This window comes from Schistocerca cancellata, unplaced genomic scaffold, assembly GCF_023864275.1.
Source record: "Schistocerca cancellata isolate TAMUIC-IGC-003103 unplaced genomic scaffold, iqSchCanc2.1 HiC_scaffold_451, whole genome shotgun sequence".
NCBI classification, from domain to species: domain Eukaryota; kingdom Metazoa; phylum Arthropoda; class Insecta; order Orthoptera; family Acrididae; genus Schistocerca; species Schistocerca cancellata.
Genome location: NW_026046468.1, coordinates 40,180 through 55,923, shown reverse-complemented (window position 1 = coordinate 55,923; position 15,744 = coordinate 40,180). Strand labels below are relative to the sequence as shown.

Sequence of the window (15,744 nt, the reverse complement as noted above, 5' to 3'; positions counted from 1 at the left end):
TCGGCGGTGCTTCCGTGGCCGTGATCGTCTAGTGGTTAGGACATTGCGTTGTGGCCGCAATAACCCAGGTTCGAATCCTGGTCACGGCAATTTTTAAACTTTTGCCTTGCTGTCGCTGCAGTGACGATTGTGACTCAGTGTTTGAAATCACGGCGCCCTCTTGATTTTTCACTCATGTTCCGCAGGCTGCAGGTGGCACTACCAATTCATTATCAACACGTAATGCCGCCGCACCAGAGCGCGGGCAGCTGCCTGTGTAGTGAATCTCTATTCGAAGAAGGCATTTGTTTGAGGTGCAATGGATGAGCAGCCAGTCGCAGCAGAACAGGAAGCTGTGTCGTGGACTGTTTCTACAAAAGCGAAGAACACTGGCAAAGGTAGCGTGGCCGAGCGGTCTAAGGCGCTGGTTTAAGGCACCAGTCTCTTCGGAGGCGTGGGTTCGAATCCCACCGCTGCCAATTTGTTCTCGTTTTTTGTGCCATTGCGGTGTTTTCTCGTGGGGTAGAACGCAGCTCCTCTGACCGCCGTGCGGCGTCGGTAGCGTGGCCGAGCGGTCTAAGGCGCTGGTTTCAGGCACCAGTCTCCTCGGAGGCGTGGGTTCGAATCCCACCGCTGCCAATGTTTTCTGTCTCGAAAGCCGGAGCACTGACTACCCGCGACGAAACAGCGCAGCAAACCGTGAGCGTCTCTTTCTTAAATTGTCGCAGCACAGTGCGCGGTGCAACGACATGATTCACAGGGGCAGTTTGGTGTCATGATGGCTGGCGTTTGTCTCCACGAAATGTGTCCCGAGCATGCCGTTGTACAAAGTGGGAGCGTCTATTTTTACAGTTGTCGTTAAGTAGCGTGCGTATAGCTTGCTGTGTTCGCTGGAGGAGCCCTTGTGCCGTTGTCCGGTGTGGTCTAGTGGCTAGGATACCTGGCTCTCACCCAGGAGGCCCGGGTTCGATTCCCGGTACCGGAAATGCGCATTTTGTTGCTCCTCTTATGCGACTTGGCCCGACTTAGCTCGACTGACGCTCCGCTGACGCTTGCAGAAAACTACGTTAAGTACGATTCGGCGTGACAAGTGACGGCGAGAGCGATGCGACATCTGTCCACCTCTTATCGAGGCACATACCTGTGGTCAACAGACTTGGAGGACTGCAAGACATTGCCACGGGGGTTGAATGCAGCTAACCACACTGCTTGGTGTCCTAACAGCGCAGACACGTTCGTTTGCCAGTATACATATAATGGAGACCGCGTCTGACACAGCTGTGGGGAGACGCAGTGGTGTGTGGGCCGAGCTTTGCTGTTCATCGCCACTTGCAGTCGCGAGAACTGCTGTCGGCGGTGCTTCCGTGGCCGTGATCGTCTAGTGGTTAGGACATTGCGTTGTGGCCGCAATAACCCAGGTTCGAATCCTGGTCACGGCAATTTTTAAACTTTTGCCTTGCTGTCGCTGCAGTGACGATTGTGACTCAGTGTTTGAAATCACGGCGCCCTCTTGATTTTTCACTCATGTTCCGCAGGCTGCAGGTGGCACTACCAATTCATTATCAACACGTAATGCCGCCGCACCAGAGCGCGGGCAGCTGCCTGTGTAGTGAATCTCTATTCGAAGAAGGCATTTGTTTGAGGTGCAATGGATGAGCAGCCAGTCGCAGCAGAACAGGAAGCTGTGTCGTGGACTGTTTCTACAAAAGCGAAGAACACTGGCAAAGGTAGCGTGGCCGAGCGGTCTAAGGCGCTGGTTTAAGGCACCAGTCTCTTCGGAGGCGTGGGTTCGAATCCCACCGCTGCCAATTTGTTCTCGCTTTTTGTGCCATTGCGGTGTTTTCTCGTGGGGTAGAACGCAGCTCCTCTGACCGCCGTGCGGCGTCGGTAGCGTGGCCGAGCGGTCTAAGGCGCTGGTTTCAGGCACCAGTCTCCTCGGAGGCGTGGGTTCGAATCCCACCGCTGCCAATGTTTTCTGTCTCGAAAGCCGGAGCACTGACTACCCGCGACGAAACAGCGCAGCAAACCGTGAGCGTCTCTTTCTTAAATTGTCGCAGCACAGTGCGCGGTGCAACGACATGATTCACAGGGGCAGTTTGGTGTCATGATGGCTGGCGTTTGTCTCCACGAAATGTGTCCCGAGCATGCCGTTGTACAAAGTGGGAGCGTCTATTTTTACAGTTGTCGTTAAGTAGCGTGCGTATAGCTTGCTGTGTTCGCTGGAGGAGCCCTTGTGCCGTTGTCCGGTGTGGTCTAGTGGCTAGGATACCTGGCTCTCACCCAGGAGGCCCGGGTTCGATTCCCGGTACCGGAAATGCGCATTTTGTTGCTCCTCTTATGCGACTTGGCCCGACTTAGCTCGACTGACGCTTGCAGAAAACTACGTTAAGTACGATTCGGCGTGACAAGTGACGGCGAGAGCGATGCGACATCTGTCCACCTCTTATCGAGGCACATACCTGTGGTCAACAGACTTGGAGGACTGCAAGACATTGCCACGGGGGTTGAATGCAGCTAACCACACTGCTTGGTGTCCTAACAGCGCAGACACGTTCGTTTGCCAGTATACATATAATGGAGACCGCGTCTGACACAGCTGTGGGGAGACGCAGTGGTGTGTGGGCCGAGCTTTGCTGTTCATCGCCACTTGCAGTCGCGAGAACTGCTGTCGGCGGTGCTTCCGTGGCCGTGATCGTCTAGTGGTTAGGACATTGCGTTGTGGCCGCAATAACCCAGGTTCGAATCCTGGTCACGGCAATTTTTAAACTTTTGCCTTGCTGTCGCTGCAGTGACGATTGTGACTCAGTGTTTGAAATCACGGCGCCCTCTTGATTTTTCACTCATGTTCCGCAGGCTGCAGGTGGCACTACCAATTCATTATCAACACGTAATGCCGCCGCACCAGAGCGCGGGCAGCTGCCTGTGTAGTGAATCTCTATTCGAAGAAGGCATTTGTTTGAGGTGCAATGGATGAGCAGCCAGTCGCAGCAGAACAGGAAGCTGTGTCGTGGACTGTTTCTACAAAAGCGAAGAACACTGGCAAAGGTAGCGTGGCCGAGCGGTCTAAGGCGCTGGTTTAAGGCACCAGTCTCTTCGGAGGCGTGGGTTCGAATCCCACCGCTGCCAATTTGTTCTCGTTTTTTGTGCCATTGCGGTGTTTTCTCGTGGGGTAGAACGCAGCTCCTCTGACCGCCGTGCGGCGTCGGTAGCGTGGCCGAGCGGTCTAAGGCGCTGGTTTCAGGCACCAGTCTCCTCGGAGGCGTGGGTTCGAATCCCACCGCTGCCAATGTTTTCTGTCTCGAAAGCCGGAGCACTGACTACCCGCGACGAAACAGCGCAGCAAACCGTGAGCGTCTCTTTCTTAAATTGTCGCAGCACAGTGCGCGGTGCAACGACATGATTCACAGGGGCAGTTTGGTGTCATGATGGCTGGCGTTTGTCTCCACGAAATGTGTCCCGAGCATGCCGTTGTACAAAGTGGGAGCGTCTATTTTTACAGTTGTCGTTAAGTAGCGTGCGTATAGCTTGCTGTGTTCGCTGGAGGAGCCCTTGTGCCGTTGTCCGGTGTGGTCTAGTGGCTAGGATACCTGGCTCTCACCCAGGAGGCCCGGGTTCGATTCCCGGTACCGGAAATGCGCATTTTGTTGCTCCTCTTATGCGACTTGGCCCGACTTAGCTCGACTGACGCTCCGCTGACGCTTGCAGAAAACTACGTTAAGTACGATTCGGCGTGACAAGTGACGGCGAGAGCGATGCGACATCTGTCCACCTCTTATCGAGGCACATACCTGTGGTCAACAGACTTGGAGGACTGCAAGACATTGCCACGGGGGTTGAATGCAGCTAACCACACTGCTTGGTGTCCTAACAGCGCAGACACGTTCGTTTGCCAGTATACATATAATGGAGACCGCGTCTGACACAGCTGTGGGGAGACGCAGTGGTGTGTGGGCCGAGCTTTGCTGTTCATCGCCACTTGCAGTCGCGAGAACTGCTGTCGGCGGTGCTTCCGTGGCCGTGATCGTCTAGTGGTTAGGACATTGCGTTGTGGCCGCAATAACCCAGGTTCGAATCCTGGTCACGGCAATTTTTAAACTTTTGCCTTGCTGTCGCTGCAGTGACGATTGTGACTCAGTGTTTGAAATCACGGCGCCCTCTTGATTTTTCACTCATGTTCCGCAGGCTGCAGGTGGCACTACCAATTCATTATCAACACGTAATGCCGCCGCACCAGAGCGCGGGCAGCTGCCTGTGTAGTGAATCTCTATTCGAAGAAGGCATTTGTTTGAGGTGCAATGGATGAGCAGCCAGTCGCAGCAGAACAGGAAGCTGTGTCGTGGACTGTTTCTACAAAAGCGAAGAACACTGGCAAAGGTAGCGTGGCCGAGCGGTCTAAGGCGCTGGTTTAAGGCACCAGTCTCTTCGGAGGCGTGGGTTCGAATCCCACCGCTGCCAATTTGTTCTCGCTTTTTGTGCCATTGCGGTGTTTTCTCGTGGGGTAGAACGCAGCTCCTCTGACCGCCGTGCGGCGTCGGTAGCGTGGCCGAGCGGTCTAAGGCGCTGGTTTCAGGCACCAGTCTCCTCGGAGGCGTGGGTTCGAATCCCACCGCTGCCAATGTTTTCTGTCTCGAAAGCCGGAGCACTGACTACCCGCGACGAAACAGCGCAGCAAACCGTGAGCGTCTCTTTCTTAAATTGTCGCAGCACAGTGCGCGGTGCAACGACATGATTCACAGGGGCAGTTTGGTGTCATGATGGCTGGCGTTTGTCTCCACGAAATGTGTCCCGAGCATGCCGTTGTACAAAGTGGGAGCGTCTATTTTTACAGTTGTCGTTAAGTAGCGTGCGTATAGCTTGCTGTGTTCGCTGGAGGAGCCCTTGTGCCGTTGTCCGGTGTGGTCTAGTGGCTAGGATACCTGGCTCTCACCCAGGAGGCCCGGGTTCGATTCCCGGTACCGGAAATGCGCATTTTGTTGCTCCTCTTATGCGACTTGGCCCGACTTAGCTCGACTGACGCTCCGCTGACGCTTGCAGAAAACTACGTTAAGTACGATTCGGCGTGACAAGTGACGGCGAGAGCGATGCGACATCTGTCCACCTCTTATCGAGGCACATACCTGTGGTCAACAGACTTGGAGGACTGCAAGACATTGCCACGGGGGTTGAATGCAGCTAACCACACTGCTTGGTGTCCTAACAGCGCAGACACGTTCGTTTGCCAGTATACATATAATGGAGACCGCGTCTGACACAGCTGTGGGGAGACGCAGTGGTGTGTGGGCCGAGCTTTGCTGTTCATCGCCACTTGCAGTCGCGAGAACTGCTGTCGGCGGTGCTTCCGTGGCCGTGATCGTCTAGTGGTTAGGACATTGCGTTGTGGCCGCAATAACCCAGGTTCGAATCCTGGTCACGGCAATTTTTAAACTTTTGCCTTGCTGTCGCTGCAGTGACGATTGTGACTCAGTGTTTGAAATCACGGCGCCCTCTTGATTTTTCACTCATGTTCCGCAGGCTGCAGGTGGCACTACCAATTCATTATCAACACGTAATGCCGCCGCACCAGAGCGCGGGCAGCTGCCTGTGTAGTGAATCTCTATTCGAAGAAGGCATTTGTTTGAGGTGCAATGGATGAGCAGCCAGTCGCAGCAGAACAGGAAGCTGTGTCGTGGACTGTTTCTACAAAAGCGAAGAACACTGGCAAAGGTAGCGTGGCCGAGCGGTCTAAGGCGCTGGTTTAAGGCACCAGTCTCTTCGGAGGCGTGGGTTCGAATCCCACCGCTGCCAATTTGTTCTCGCTTTTTGTGCCATTGCGGTGTTTTCTCGTGGGGTAGAACGCAGCTCCTCTGACCGCCGTGCGGCGTCGGTAGCGTGGCCGAGCGGTCTAAGGCGCTGGTTTCAGGCACCAGTCTCCTCGGAGGCGTGGGTTCGAATCCCACCGCTGCCAATGTTTTCTGTCTCGAAAGCCGGAGCACTGACTACCCGCGACGAAACAGCGCAGCAAACCGTGAGCGTCTCTTTCTTAAATTGTCGCAGCACAGTGCGCGGTGCAACGACATGATTCACAGGGGCAGTTTGGTGTCATGATGGCTGGCGTTTGTCTCCACGAAATGTGTCCCGAGCATGCCGTTGTACAAAGTGGGAGCGTCTATTTTTACAGTTGTCGTTAAGTAGCGTGCGTATAGCTTGCTGTGTTCGCTGGAGGAGCCCTTGTGCCGTTGTCCGGTGTGGTCTAGTGGCTAGGATACCTGGCTCTCACCCAGGAGGCCCGGGTTCGATTCCCGGTACCGGAAATGCGCATTTTGTTGCTCCTCTTATGCGACTTGGCCCGACTTAGCTCGACTGACGCTCCGCTGACGCTTGCAGAAAACTACGTTAAGTACGATTCGGCGTGACAAGTGACGGCGAGAGCGATGCGACATCTGTCCACCTCTTATCGAGGCACATACCTGTGGTCAACAGACTTGGAGGACTGCAAGACATTGCCACGGGGGTTGAATGCAGCTAACCACACTGCTTGGTGTCCTAACAGCGCAGACACGTTCGTTTGCCAGTATACATATAATGGAGACCGCGTCTGACACAGCTGTGGGGAGACGCAGTGGTGTGTGGGCCGAGCTTTGCTGTTCATCGCCACTTGCAGTCGCGAGAACTGCTGTCGGCGGTGCTTCCGTGGCCGTGATCGTCTAGTGGTTAGGACATTGCGTTGTGGCCGCAATAACCCAGGTTCGAATCCTGGTCACGGCAATTTTTAAACTTTTGCCTTGCTGTCGCTGCAGTGACGATTGTGACTCAGTGTTTGAAATCACGGCGCCCTCTTGATTTTTCACTCATGTTCCGCAGGCTGCAGGTGGCACTACCAATTCATTATCAACACGTAATGCCGCCGCACCAGAGCGCGGGCAGCTGCCTGTGTAGTGAATCTCTATTCGAAGAAGGCATTTGTTTGAGGTGCAATGGATGAGCAGCCAGTCGCAGCAGAACAGGAAGCTGTGTCGTGGACTGTTTCTACAAAAGCGAAGAACACTGGCAAAGGTAGCGTGGCCGAGCGGTCTAAGGCGCTGGTTTAAGGCACCAGTCTCTTCGGAGGCGTGGGTTCGAATCCCACCGCTGCCAATTTGTTCTCGCTTTTTGTGCCATTGCGGTGTTTTCTCGTGGGGTAGAACGCAGCTCCTCTGACCGCCGTGCGGCGTCGGTAGCGTGGCCGAGCGGTCTAAGGCGCTGGTTTCAGGCACCAGTCTCCTCGGAGGCGTGGGTTCGAATCCCACCGCTGCCAATGTTTTCTGTCTCGAAAGCCGGAGCACTGACTACCCGCGACGAAACAGCGCAGCAAACCGTGAGCGTCTCTTTCTTAAATTGTCGCAGCACAGTGCGCGGTGCAACGACATGATTCACAGGGGCAGTTTGGTGTCATGATGGCTGGCGTTTGTCTCCACGAAATGTGTCCCGAGCATGCCGTTGTACAAAGTGGGAGCGTCTATTTTTACAGTTGTCGTTAAGTAGCGTGCGTATAGCTTGCTGTGTTCGCTGGAGGAGCCCTTGTGCCGTTGTCCGGTGTGGTCTAGTGGCTAGGATACCTGGCTCTCACCCAGGAGGCCCGGGTTCGATTCCCGGTACCGGAAATGCGCATTTTGTTGCTCCTCTTATGCGACTTGGCCCGACTTAGCTCGACTGACGCTTGCAGAAAACTACGTTAAGTACGATTCGGCGTGACAAGTGACGGCGAGAGCGATGCGACATCTGTCCACCTCTTATCGAGGCACATACCTGTGGTCAACAGACTTGGAGGACTGCAAGACATTGCCACGGGGGTTGAATGCAGCTAACCACACTGCTTGGTGTCCTAACAGCGCAGACACGTTCGTTTGCCAGTATACATATAATGGAGACCGCGTCTGACACAGCTGTGGGGAGACGCAGTGGTGTGTGGGCCGAGCTTTGCTGTTCATCGCCACTTGCAGTCGCGAGAACTGCTGTCGGCGGTGCTTCCGTGGCCGTGATCGTCTAGTGGTTAGGACATTGCGTTGTGGCCGCAATAACCCAGGTTCGAATCCTGGTCACGGCAATTTTTAAACTTTTGCCTTGCTGTCGCTGCAGTGACGATTGTGACTCAGTGTTTGAAATCACGGCGCCCTCTTGATTTTTCACTCATGTTCCGCAGGCTGCAGGTGGCACTACCAATTCATTATCAACACGTAATGCCGCCGCACCAGAGCGCGGGCAGCTGCCTGTGTAGTGAATCTCTATTCGAAGAAGGCATTTGTTTGAGGTGCAATGGATGAGCAGCCAGTCGCAGCAGAACAGGAAGCTGTGTCGTGGACTGTTTCTACAAAAGCGAAGAACACTGGCAAAGGTAGCGTGGCCGAGCGGTCTAAGGCGCTGGTTTAAGGCACCAGTCTCTTCGGAGGCGTGGGTTCGAATCCCACCGCTGCCAATTTGTTCTCGCTTTTTGTGCCATTGCGGTGTTTTCTCGTGGGGTAGAACGCAGCTCCTCTGACCGCCGTGCGGCGTCGGTAGCGTGGCCGAGCGGTCTAAGGCGCTGGTTTCAGGCACCAGTCTCCTCGGAGGCGTGGGTTCGAATCCCACCGCTGCCAATGTTTTCTGTCTCGAAAGCCGGAGCACTGACTACCCGCGACGAAACAGCGCAGCAAACCGTGAGCGTCTCTTTCTTAAATTGTCGCAGCACAGTGCGCGGTGCAACGACATGATTCACAGGGGCAGTTTGGTGTCATGATGGCTGGCGTTTGTCTCCACGAAATGTGTCCCGAGCATGCCGTTGTACAAAGTGGGAGCGTCTATTTTTACAGTTGTCGTTAAGTAGCGTGCGTATAGCTTGCTGTGTTCGCTGGAGGAGCCCTTGTGCCGTTGTCCGGTGTGGTCTAGTGGCTAGGATACCTGGCTCTCACCCAGGAGGCCCGGGTTCGATTCCCGGTACCGGAAATGCGCATTTTGTTGCTCCTCTTATGCGACTTGGCCCGACTTAGCTCGACTGACGCTCCGCTGACGCTTGCAGAAAACTACGTTAAGTACGATTCGGCGTGACAAGTGACGGCGAGAGCGATGCGACATCTGTCCACCTCTTATCGAGGCACATACCTGTGGTCAACAGACTTGGAGGACTGCAAGACATTGCCACGGGGGTTGAATGCAGCTAACCACACTGCTTGGTGTCCTAACAGCGCAGACACGTTCGTTTGCCAGTATACATATAATGGAGACCGCGTCTGACACAGCTGTGGGGAGACGCAGTGGTGTGTGGGCCGAGCTTTGCTGTTCATCGCCACTTGCAGTCGCGAGAACTGCTGTCGGCGGTGCTTCCGTGGCCGTGATCGTCTAGTGGTTAGGACATTGCGTTGTGGCCGCAATAACCCAGGTTCGAATCCTGGTCACGGCAATTTTTAAACTTTTGCCTTGCTGTCGCTGCAGTGACGATTGTGACTCAGTGTTTGAAATCACGGCGCCCTCTTGATTTTTCACTCATGTTCCGCAGGCTGCAGGTGGCACTACCAATTCATTATCAACACGTAATGCCGCCGCACCAGAGCGCGGGCAGCTGCCTGTGTAGTGAATCTCTATTCGAAGAAGGCATTTGTTTGAGGTGCAATGGATGAGCAGCCAGTCGCAGCAGAACAGGAAGCTGTGTCGTGGACTGTTTCTACAAAAGCGAAGAACACTGGCAAAGGTAGCGTGGCCGAGCGGTCTAAGGCGCTGGTTTAAGGCACCAGTCTCTTCGGAGGCGTGGGTTCGAATCCCACCGCTGCCAATTTGTTCTCGCTTTTTGTGCCATTGCGGTGTTTTCTCGTGGGGTAGAACGCAGCTCCTCTGACCGCCGTGCGGCGTCGGTAGCGTGGCCGAGCGGTCTAAGGCGCTGGTTTCAGGCACCAGTCTCCTCGGAGGCGTGGGTTCGAATCCCACCGCTGCCAATGTTTTCTGTCTCGAAAGCCGGAGCACTGACTACCCGCGACGAAACAGCGCAGCAAACCGTGAGCGTCTCTTTCTTAAATTGTCGCAGCACAGTGCGCGGTGCAACGACATGATTCACAGGGGCAGTTTGGTGTCATGATGGCTGGCGTTTGTCTCCACGAAATGTGTCCCGAGCATGCCGTTGTACAAAGTGGGAGCGTCTATTTTTACAGTTGTCGTTAAGTAGCGTGCGTATAGCTTGCTGTGTTCGCTGGAGGAGCCCTTGTGCCGTTGTCCGGTGTGGTCTAGTGGCTAGGATACCTGGCTCTCACCCAGGAGGCCCGGGTTCGATTCCCGGTACCGGAAATGCGCATTTTGTTGCTCCTCTTATGCGACTTGGCCCGACTTAGCTCGACTGACGCTCCGCTGACGCTTGCAGAAAACTACGTTAAGTACGATTCGGCGTGACAAGTGACGGCGAGAGCGATGCGACATCTGTCCACCTCTTATCGAGGCACATACCTGTGGTCAACAGACTTGGAGGACTGCAAGACATTGCCACGGGGGTTGAATGCAGCTAACCACACTGCTTGGTGTCCTAACAGCGCAGACACGTTCGTTTGCCAGTATACATATAATGGAGACCGCGTCTGACACAGCTGTGGGGAGACGCAGTGGTGTGTGGGCCGAGCTTTGCTGTTCATCGCCACTTGCAGTCGCGAGAACTGCTGTCGGCGGTGCTTCCGTGGGGCCGTGATCGTCTAGTGGTTAGGACATTGCGTTGTGGCCGCAATAACCCAGGTTCGAATCCTGGTCACGGCAATTTTTAAACTTTTTGCCTTGCTGTCGCTGCAGTGACGATTGTGACTCAGTGTTTGAAAACACGGTGCCCTCTTGATTTTTCACTCATGTTCCGCAGGCTGCAGGTGGCACTACCAATTCATTATCAACACGTAATGCCGCCGCACCAGAGCGCGGGCAGCTGCCTGTGTAGTGAATCTCTATTCGAAGAAGGCATTTGTTTGAGGTGCAATGGATGAGCAGCCAGTCGCAGCAGAACAGGAAGCTGTGTCGTGGACTGTTTCTACAAAAGCGAAGAACACTGGCAAAGGTAGCGTGGCCGAGCGGTCTAAGGCGCTGGTTTAAGGCACCAGTCTCTTCGGAGGCGTGGGTTTCGAATCCCACCGCTGCCAATTTGTTCTCGCTTTTTGTGCCATTGCGGTGTTTTCTCGTGGGGTAGAACGCAGCTCCTCTGACCGCCGTGCGGCGTCGGTAGCGTGGCCGAGCGGTCTAAGGCGCTGGTTTTCAGGCACCAGTCTCCTCGGAGGCGTGGGTTCGAATCCCACCGCTGCCAATGTTTTTCTGTCTCGAAAGCCGGAGCACTGACTACCCGCGACGAAACAGCGCAGCAAACCGTGAGCGTCTCTTTCTTAAATTGTCGCAGCACAGTGCGCCGGTGCAACGACATGATTCACAGGGGCAGTTTGGTGTCATGATGGCTGGCGTTTTGTCTCCACGAAATGTGTCCCGAGCATGCCGTTGTACAAAGTGGGAGCGTCTATTTTTACAGTTGTCGTTAAGTAGCGTGCGTATAGCTTGCTGTGTTCGCTGGAGGAGCCCTTGTGCCGTTGTCCGGTGTGGTCTAGTGGCTAGGATACCTGCTCTCACCCAGGAGGCCCGGGTTCGATTCCCCGGTACCCGGAAAATGCGCATTTTGTTGCTCCTCTTATGCGACTTGGCCCGACTTAGCTCGACTGACGCTTGCAGAAAACTACGTTAAGTACGATTCGGCGTGACAAGTGACGGCGAGAGCGATGCGACATCTGTCCACCTCTTATCGAGGCACATACCTGTGGGTCAACAGACTTGGAGGGACTGCAAGACATTGCCACGGGGGTTGAATGCAGCTAACCACACTGCTTGGTGTCCTAACAGCGCAGACACGTTCGTTTGCCAGTATACATATAATGGAGACCGCGTCTGACACAGCTGTGGGGAGACGCAGTGGTGTGTGGGGCCGAGCTTTGCTGTTCATCGCCACTTGCAGTCGCCGAGAACTGCTGTCGGCGGTGCTTCCGTGGCCGTGATCGTCTAGTGGTTAGGGACATTGCGTTGTGGCCGCAATAACCCAGGTTCGAATCCTGGTCACGGCAATTTTTAAACTTTTGCCTTGCTGTCGCTGCAGTGACGATTGTGACTCAGTGTTTGAAATCACGGCGCCCTCTTGATTTTTTCACTCATGTTCCGCAGGCTGCAGGTGGCACTACCAATTCATTATCAACACGTAATGCCGCCGCACCAGAGCGCGGGGCAGCTGCCTGTGTAGTGAATCTCTATTCGAAGAAGGCATTTGTTTGAGGTGCAATGGATGAGCAGCCAGTCGCAGCAGAACAGGAAGCTGTGTCGTGGACTGTTTCTACAAAAGCGAAGAACAACTGGCAAAGGTAGCGTGGCCGAGCGGTCTAAGGCGCTGGTTTAAGGCACCAGTCTCTTCGGAGGCGTGGGTTCGAATCCCACCGCTGCCAATTTGTTCTCGCTTTTTGTGCATTGCGGTGTTTTCTCGTGGGGTAGAACGCAGCTCCTCTGACCGCCGTGCGGCGTCGGTAGCGTGGCCGAGCGGTCTAAGGCGCTGGTTTTCAGGCACCAGTCTACCTCGGAGGCGTGGGTTCGAATCCACCGCTGCCAATGTTTTCTGTCTCGAAAGCCGGAGCACTGACTACCCGCGACGAAACAGCGCAGCAAACCGTGAGCGTCTCTTTCTTAAATTGTCGCAGCACAGTGCGGCGGTGCAACGACATGATTCACAGGGGCAGTTTGGTGTCATGATGGCTGGCGTTTGTCTCCACGAAATGGTGTCCCGAGCATGCCAGTTGTACAAAGTGGGAGCGTCTATTTTTTACAGTTGTCGTTAAGTAGCGTGCGTATAGCTTGCTGTGTTCGCTGGAGGAGCCCCTTGTGCTTTGCCGGTTGTTATGTTTACAGTTGTCGTTAAGTAGCGTGCGTATAGCTTGCTGTGTTCGCTGGAGGAGCCCTTGTGCCGTTGTCCCGGTGTGGTCTAGTGGCTAGGATACCTGGCTCTCACCCAGGAGGCCCGGGTTCGATTCCCGGTACCGGAAATGCGCATTTTGCTGCTCCTCTTATGCGACTTGGCCCGACTTAGCTCGACTGACGCTCCGCTGACGCTTGCAGAAAACTACGTTAAGTACGATTCGGCGTGACAAGTGACGGCGAGAGCGATGCGACATCTGTCCACCTCTAATCGAGGCACATACCTGTGGTCATCAGACTTGGAGGACTGCAAGACATTGCCACTGGGGTTGAATGCAGCTAACCACACTGCTTGGTGTCCTAACAGCGCAGACACGTTCGTTTGCCAGTATACATATAATGGAGATCGCGTCTGACACAGCTGTGGGGAGACGCAGTGGTGTGTGGGGCCGAGCTTTGCTGTTCATCGCCACTTGCAGTCGCGAGAACTGCTGTCGGCGGTGCTTCCGTGGCCGTGATCGTCTAGTGGTTAGGACATTGGCGTTGTGGCCGCAATAACCCAGGTTCGAATCCTGGTCACGGCAATTTTTAAACTTTTTGCCTTGCTGTCGCTGCAGTGACGATTGTGACTCAGTGTTTGAAAACACGGTGCCCTCTTGATTTTGTCACTCATGTTCCGCAGGCTGCAGGTGGCACTACCAATTCATTATCAACACGTAATGCCGCCGCACCAGAGCGCGGGCAGCTGCCTGTGTAGTGAATCTCTCTTCGAAGAAGGGCATTTGTTTGAGGTGCAATGGATGAGCAGCCAGTCGCAGCAGAACAGGAAGCTGTGTCGTGTTTCTACAAAAGCGAAGAACACTGGCACAGGTAGCGTGGCCGAGCGGTCTAAGGCGCTGGTTTAAGGCACCAGTCTCTTCGGAGGCGTGGGTTCGAATCCCACCGCTGCCAATTTTTTCTCGTTTTTTGTGCCATTGCGGTGTTTTCTCGTGGGGTAGAACGCAGCTCCTCTGACCGCCGTGCGGCGTCGGTAGCGTGGCCGAGCGGTCTAAGGCGCTGGTTTCAGGCACCAGTCTCCTCGGAGGCGTGGGTTCGAATCCCACCGCTGCCAATGTTTTCTGTCTCGAAAGCCGGAGCACTGACTACCCGCGACGAAACAGCGCAGCAAGCCGTGAGCGTCTCTTTCTTAAATTGTCGCAGCACAGTGCGCGGTGCAACGACATGATTCACAGGCGCAGTTTGGTGTCATGATGGCTGGCGTTCGTCTCCACGAAACGTGTCCCGAGCATGCCGTTGTACAAAGTGGGAGCGTCTATGTTTACAGTTGTCGTTAAGTAGCGTGCGTACAGCTTGCTGTGTTCGCTGGAGGAGCCCTTGTGCCGTTGTCCGGTGTGGTCTAGTGGCTAGGATACCTGGCTCTCACCCAGGAGGCCCGGGTTCGATTCCCGGTACCGGAAATGCGCATTTTGTTGCTCCTCTTATGCGACTTGGCCCGACTTAGCTCGACTGACGCTCCGCTGACGCTTGCAGAAAACTACGTTAAGTACGATTCGGCGTGACAAGTGACGGCGAGAGCGATGCGACATCTGTCCACCTCTTATCGACGCACATACCTGTGGTCAACAGACTTGGAGGACTGCAAGACATTGCCACGGGGGTTGAATGCAGCTAACCACACTGCTTGGTGTCCTAACAGCGCAGACACGTTCGTTTGCCAGTGTACATATAATGGAGATCGCGTCTGACACAGCTGTGGGGAGACGCAGTGGTGTGTGGGCCGAGCTTTGCTGTTCATCGCCACTTGCAGTCGCGAGAACTGCTGTCGGCGGTGCTTCCGTGGCCGTGATCGTCTAGTGGTTAGGACATTGCGTTGTGGCCCAATAACCCAGGTTCGAATCCTGGTCACGGCAATTTTTAAACTTTTTGCCTTGCTGTCGCTGCAGTGACGATTGTGACTCAGTGTTTGAAAACACGGTGCCCTCTTGATTTTTCACTCATGTTCCGCAGGCTGCAGGTGGCACTACCAATTCATTATCAACACGTAATGCCGCCGCACCAGAACGCGGGCAGCTGCCTGTGTAGTGAATCTCTATTCGAAGAAGGCATTTGTTTGAGGTGCAATGGATGAGCAGCCAGTCGCAGCAGAACAGGAAGCTGTGTCGTGGACTGTTTCTACAAAAGCGAAGAACACTGGCACAGGTAGCGTGGCCGAGCGGTCTAAGGCGCTGGTTTAAGGCACCAGTCTCTTCGGAGGCGTGGGTTCGAATCCCACCGCTGCCAATTTTTTCTCGTTTTTTGTGCCATTGCGGTGTTTTCTCGTGGGGTAGAACGCAGCTCCTCTGACCGCCGTGCGGCGTCGGTAGCGTGGCCGAGCGGTCTAAGGCGCTGGTTTCAGGCACCAGTCTCCTCGGAGGCGTGGGTTCGAATCCCACCGCTGCCAATGTTTTCTGTCTCGAAAGCCGGAGCACTGACTACCCGCGACGAAACAGCGCAGCAAGCCGTGAGCGTCTCTTTCTTAAATTGTCGCAGCACAGTGCGCGGTGCAACGACATGATTCACAGGCGCAGTTTGGTGTCATGATGGCTGGCGTTCGTCTCCACGAAACGTGTCCCGAGCATGCCGTTGTACAAAGTGGGAGCGTCTATGTTTACAGTTGTCGTTAAGTAGCGTGCGTACAGCTTGCTGTGTTCGCTGGAGGAGCCCTTGTGCCGTTGTCCGGTGTGGTCTAGTGGCTAGGATACCTGGCTCTCACCCAGGAGGCCCGGGTTCGATTCCCGGTACCGGAAATGCGCATTTTGTTGCTCCTCTTATGCGACTTGGCCCGACTTAGCTCGACTGACGCTCCGCTGACGCTTGCAGAAAACTACGTTAAGTACG

At 54.9% G+C, this 15,744-nt stretch overlaps 44 non-coding genes across 44 annotated transcripts; all 44 read left to right on the top strand.

The window, feature by feature from the left end:
* Nucleotides 1-17: 17 nt before the first annotated feature.
* On the top strand, nucleotides 18-89 carry Trnah-gug (transfer RNA histidin (anticodon GUG)). Its single transcript has one exon. It is a non-coding gene; the product is annotated as a tRNA-His (tRNA).
* A 287-nt stretch (nucleotides 90-376) lies between these two features.
* Nucleotides 377-458, top strand: Trnal-aag (transfer RNA leucine (anticodon AAG)). Its single transcript has one exon. It is a non-coding gene; the product is annotated as a tRNA-Leu (tRNA).
* A 78-nt stretch (nucleotides 459-536) lies between these two features.
* Nucleotides 537-618, top strand: Trnal-cag (transfer RNA leucine (anticodon CAG)). The gene has a single exon. It is a non-coding gene; the product is annotated as a tRNA-Leu (tRNA).
* Nucleotides 619-892: 274 nt separating this feature from the next.
* On the top strand, nucleotides 893-964 carry Trnae-cuc (transfer RNA glutamic acid (anticodon CUC)). Its single transcript has one exon. It is a non-coding gene; the product is annotated as a tRNA-Glu (tRNA).
* Nucleotides 965-1,346: 382 nt separating this feature from the next.
* On the top strand, nucleotides 1,347-1,418 carry Trnah-gug (transfer RNA histidin (anticodon GUG)). The gene has a single exon. It is a non-coding gene; the product is annotated as a tRNA-His (tRNA).
* Nucleotides 1,419-1,705: 287 nt separating this feature from the next.
* Nucleotides 1,706-1,787, top strand: Trnal-aag (transfer RNA leucine (anticodon AAG)). The gene has a single exon. It is a non-coding gene; the product is annotated as a tRNA-Leu (tRNA).
* Nucleotides 1,788-1,865: 78 nt separating this feature from the next.
* Nucleotides 1,866-1,947, top strand: Trnal-cag (transfer RNA leucine (anticodon CAG)). Its single transcript has one exon. It is a non-coding gene; the product is annotated as a tRNA-Leu (tRNA).
* A 274-nt stretch (nucleotides 1,948-2,221) lies between these two features.
* On the top strand, nucleotides 2,222-2,293 carry Trnae-cuc (transfer RNA glutamic acid (anticodon CUC)). The gene has a single exon. It is a non-coding gene; the product is annotated as a tRNA-Glu (tRNA).
* A 371-nt stretch (nucleotides 2,294-2,664) lies between these two features.
* Nucleotides 2,665-2,736, top strand: Trnah-gug (transfer RNA histidin (anticodon GUG)). The gene has a single exon. It is a non-coding gene; the product is annotated as a tRNA-His (tRNA).
* Nucleotides 2,737-3,023: 287 nt separating this feature from the next.
* On the top strand, nucleotides 3,024-3,105 carry Trnal-aag (transfer RNA leucine (anticodon AAG)). Its single transcript has one exon. It is a non-coding gene; the product is annotated as a tRNA-Leu (tRNA).
* A 78-nt stretch (nucleotides 3,106-3,183) lies between these two features.
* On the top strand, nucleotides 3,184-3,265 carry Trnal-cag (transfer RNA leucine (anticodon CAG)). The gene has a single exon. It is a non-coding gene; the product is annotated as a tRNA-Leu (tRNA).
* A 274-nt stretch (nucleotides 3,266-3,539) lies between these two features.
* On the top strand, nucleotides 3,540-3,611 carry Trnae-cuc (transfer RNA glutamic acid (anticodon CUC)). The gene has a single exon. It is a non-coding gene; the product is annotated as a tRNA-Glu (tRNA).
* A 382-nt stretch (nucleotides 3,612-3,993) lies between these two features.
* Trnah-gug (transfer RNA histidin (anticodon GUG)) lies at nucleotides 3,994-4,065 on the top strand. The gene has a single exon. It is a non-coding gene; the product is annotated as a tRNA-His (tRNA).
* Nucleotides 4,066-4,352: 287 nt separating this feature from the next.
* Trnal-aag (transfer RNA leucine (anticodon AAG)) lies at nucleotides 4,353-4,434 on the top strand. The gene has a single exon. It is a non-coding gene; the product is annotated as a tRNA-Leu (tRNA).
* A 78-nt stretch (nucleotides 4,435-4,512) lies between these two features.
* Nucleotides 4,513-4,594, top strand: Trnal-cag (transfer RNA leucine (anticodon CAG)). The gene has a single exon. It is a non-coding gene; the product is annotated as a tRNA-Leu (tRNA).
* A 274-nt stretch (nucleotides 4,595-4,868) lies between these two features.
* Trnae-cuc (transfer RNA glutamic acid (anticodon CUC)) lies at nucleotides 4,869-4,940 on the top strand. Its single transcript has one exon. It is a non-coding gene; the product is annotated as a tRNA-Glu (tRNA).
* A 382-nt stretch (nucleotides 4,941-5,322) lies between these two features.
* Trnah-gug (transfer RNA histidin (anticodon GUG)) lies at nucleotides 5,323-5,394 on the top strand. The gene has a single exon. It is a non-coding gene; the product is annotated as a tRNA-His (tRNA).
* A 287-nt stretch (nucleotides 5,395-5,681) lies between these two features.
* On the top strand, nucleotides 5,682-5,763 carry Trnal-aag (transfer RNA leucine (anticodon AAG)). Its single transcript has one exon. It is a non-coding gene; the product is annotated as a tRNA-Leu (tRNA).
* A 78-nt stretch (nucleotides 5,764-5,841) lies between these two features.
* Nucleotides 5,842-5,923, top strand: Trnal-cag (transfer RNA leucine (anticodon CAG)). Its single transcript has one exon. It is a non-coding gene; the product is annotated as a tRNA-Leu (tRNA).
* Nucleotides 5,924-6,197: 274 nt separating this feature from the next.
* On the top strand, nucleotides 6,198-6,269 carry Trnae-cuc (transfer RNA glutamic acid (anticodon CUC)). The gene has a single exon. It is a non-coding gene; the product is annotated as a tRNA-Glu (tRNA).
* A 382-nt stretch (nucleotides 6,270-6,651) lies between these two features.
* On the top strand, nucleotides 6,652-6,723 carry Trnah-gug (transfer RNA histidin (anticodon GUG)). Its single transcript has one exon. It is a non-coding gene; the product is annotated as a tRNA-His (tRNA).
* Nucleotides 6,724-7,010: 287 nt separating this feature from the next.
* Trnal-aag (transfer RNA leucine (anticodon AAG)) lies at nucleotides 7,011-7,092 on the top strand. The gene has a single exon. It is a non-coding gene; the product is annotated as a tRNA-Leu (tRNA).
* Nucleotides 7,093-7,170: 78 nt separating this feature from the next.
* Trnal-cag (transfer RNA leucine (anticodon CAG)) lies at nucleotides 7,171-7,252 on the top strand. Its single transcript has one exon. It is a non-coding gene; the product is annotated as a tRNA-Leu (tRNA).
* Nucleotides 7,253-7,526: 274 nt separating this feature from the next.
* Trnae-cuc (transfer RNA glutamic acid (anticodon CUC)) lies at nucleotides 7,527-7,598 on the top strand. The gene has a single exon. It is a non-coding gene; the product is annotated as a tRNA-Glu (tRNA).
* A 371-nt stretch (nucleotides 7,599-7,969) lies between these two features.
* Trnah-gug (transfer RNA histidin (anticodon GUG)) lies at nucleotides 7,970-8,041 on the top strand. Its single transcript has one exon. It is a non-coding gene; the product is annotated as a tRNA-His (tRNA).
* A 287-nt stretch (nucleotides 8,042-8,328) lies between these two features.
* Nucleotides 8,329-8,410, top strand: Trnal-aag (transfer RNA leucine (anticodon AAG)). The gene has a single exon. It is a non-coding gene; the product is annotated as a tRNA-Leu (tRNA).
* Nucleotides 8,411-8,488: 78 nt separating this feature from the next.
* Trnal-cag (transfer RNA leucine (anticodon CAG)) lies at nucleotides 8,489-8,570 on the top strand. The gene has a single exon. It is a non-coding gene; the product is annotated as a tRNA-Leu (tRNA).
* Nucleotides 8,571-8,844: 274 nt separating this feature from the next.
* On the top strand, nucleotides 8,845-8,916 carry Trnae-cuc (transfer RNA glutamic acid (anticodon CUC)). Its single transcript has one exon. It is a non-coding gene; the product is annotated as a tRNA-Glu (tRNA).
* A 382-nt stretch (nucleotides 8,917-9,298) lies between these two features.
* On the top strand, nucleotides 9,299-9,370 carry Trnah-gug (transfer RNA histidin (anticodon GUG)). Its single transcript has one exon. It is a non-coding gene; the product is annotated as a tRNA-His (tRNA).
* Nucleotides 9,371-9,657: 287 nt separating this feature from the next.
* Trnal-aag (transfer RNA leucine (anticodon AAG)) lies at nucleotides 9,658-9,739 on the top strand. The gene has a single exon. It is a non-coding gene; the product is annotated as a tRNA-Leu (tRNA).
* Nucleotides 9,740-9,817: 78 nt separating this feature from the next.
* Trnal-cag (transfer RNA leucine (anticodon CAG)) lies at nucleotides 9,818-9,899 on the top strand. Its single transcript has one exon. It is a non-coding gene; the product is annotated as a tRNA-Leu (tRNA).
* A 274-nt stretch (nucleotides 9,900-10,173) lies between these two features.
* Nucleotides 10,174-10,245, top strand: Trnae-cuc (transfer RNA glutamic acid (anticodon CUC)). The gene has a single exon. It is a non-coding gene; the product is annotated as a tRNA-Glu (tRNA).
* A 384-nt stretch (nucleotides 10,246-10,629) lies between these two features.
* On the top strand, nucleotides 10,630-10,701 carry Trnah-gug (transfer RNA histidin (anticodon GUG)). Its single transcript has one exon. It is a non-coding gene; the product is annotated as a tRNA-His (tRNA).
* Nucleotides 10,702-10,989: 288 nt separating this feature from the next.
* On the top strand, nucleotides 10,990-11,072 carry Trnal-aag (transfer RNA leucine (anticodon AAG)). Its single transcript has one exon. It is a non-coding gene; the product is annotated as a tRNA-Leu (tRNA).
* Nucleotides 11,073-11,959: 887 nt separating this feature from the next.
* On the top strand, nucleotides 11,960-12,032 carry Trnah-gug (transfer RNA histidin (anticodon GUG)). The gene has a single exon. It is a non-coding gene; the product is annotated as a tRNA-His (tRNA).
* A 290-nt stretch (nucleotides 12,033-12,322) lies between these two features.
* On the top strand, nucleotides 12,323-12,404 carry Trnal-aag (transfer RNA leucine (anticodon AAG)). Its single transcript has one exon. It is a non-coding gene; the product is annotated as a tRNA-Leu (tRNA).
* Nucleotides 12,405-12,922: 518 nt separating this feature from the next.
* Trnae-cuc (transfer RNA glutamic acid (anticodon CUC)) lies at nucleotides 12,923-12,995 on the top strand. The gene has a single exon. It is a non-coding gene; the product is annotated as a tRNA-Glu (tRNA).
* A 383-nt stretch (nucleotides 12,996-13,378) lies between these two features.
* Trnah-gug (transfer RNA histidin (anticodon GUG)) lies at nucleotides 13,379-13,451 on the top strand. Its single transcript has one exon. It is a non-coding gene; the product is annotated as a tRNA-His (tRNA).
* A 285-nt stretch (nucleotides 13,452-13,736) lies between these two features.
* Trnal-aag (transfer RNA leucine (anticodon AAG)) lies at nucleotides 13,737-13,818 on the top strand. The gene has a single exon. It is a non-coding gene; the product is annotated as a tRNA-Leu (tRNA).
* A 78-nt stretch (nucleotides 13,819-13,896) lies between these two features.
* On the top strand, nucleotides 13,897-13,978 carry Trnal-cag (transfer RNA leucine (anticodon CAG)). The gene has a single exon. It is a non-coding gene; the product is annotated as a tRNA-Leu (tRNA).
* A 274-nt stretch (nucleotides 13,979-14,252) lies between these two features.
* Trnae-cuc (transfer RNA glutamic acid (anticodon CUC)) lies at nucleotides 14,253-14,324 on the top strand. The gene has a single exon. It is a non-coding gene; the product is annotated as a tRNA-Glu (tRNA).
* A 741-nt stretch (nucleotides 14,325-15,065) lies between these two features.
* Trnal-aag (transfer RNA leucine (anticodon AAG)) lies at nucleotides 15,066-15,147 on the top strand. The gene has a single exon. It is a non-coding gene; the product is annotated as a tRNA-Leu (tRNA).
* Nucleotides 15,148-15,225: 78 nt separating this feature from the next.
* Nucleotides 15,226-15,307, top strand: Trnal-cag (transfer RNA leucine (anticodon CAG)). Its single transcript has one exon. It is a non-coding gene; the product is annotated as a tRNA-Leu (tRNA).
* A 274-nt stretch (nucleotides 15,308-15,581) lies between these two features.
* Trnae-cuc (transfer RNA glutamic acid (anticodon CUC)) lies at nucleotides 15,582-15,653 on the top strand. Its single transcript has one exon. It is a non-coding gene; the product is annotated as a tRNA-Glu (tRNA).
* The last annotated feature ends 91 nt before the right edge of the window (nucleotides 15,654-15,744 follow it).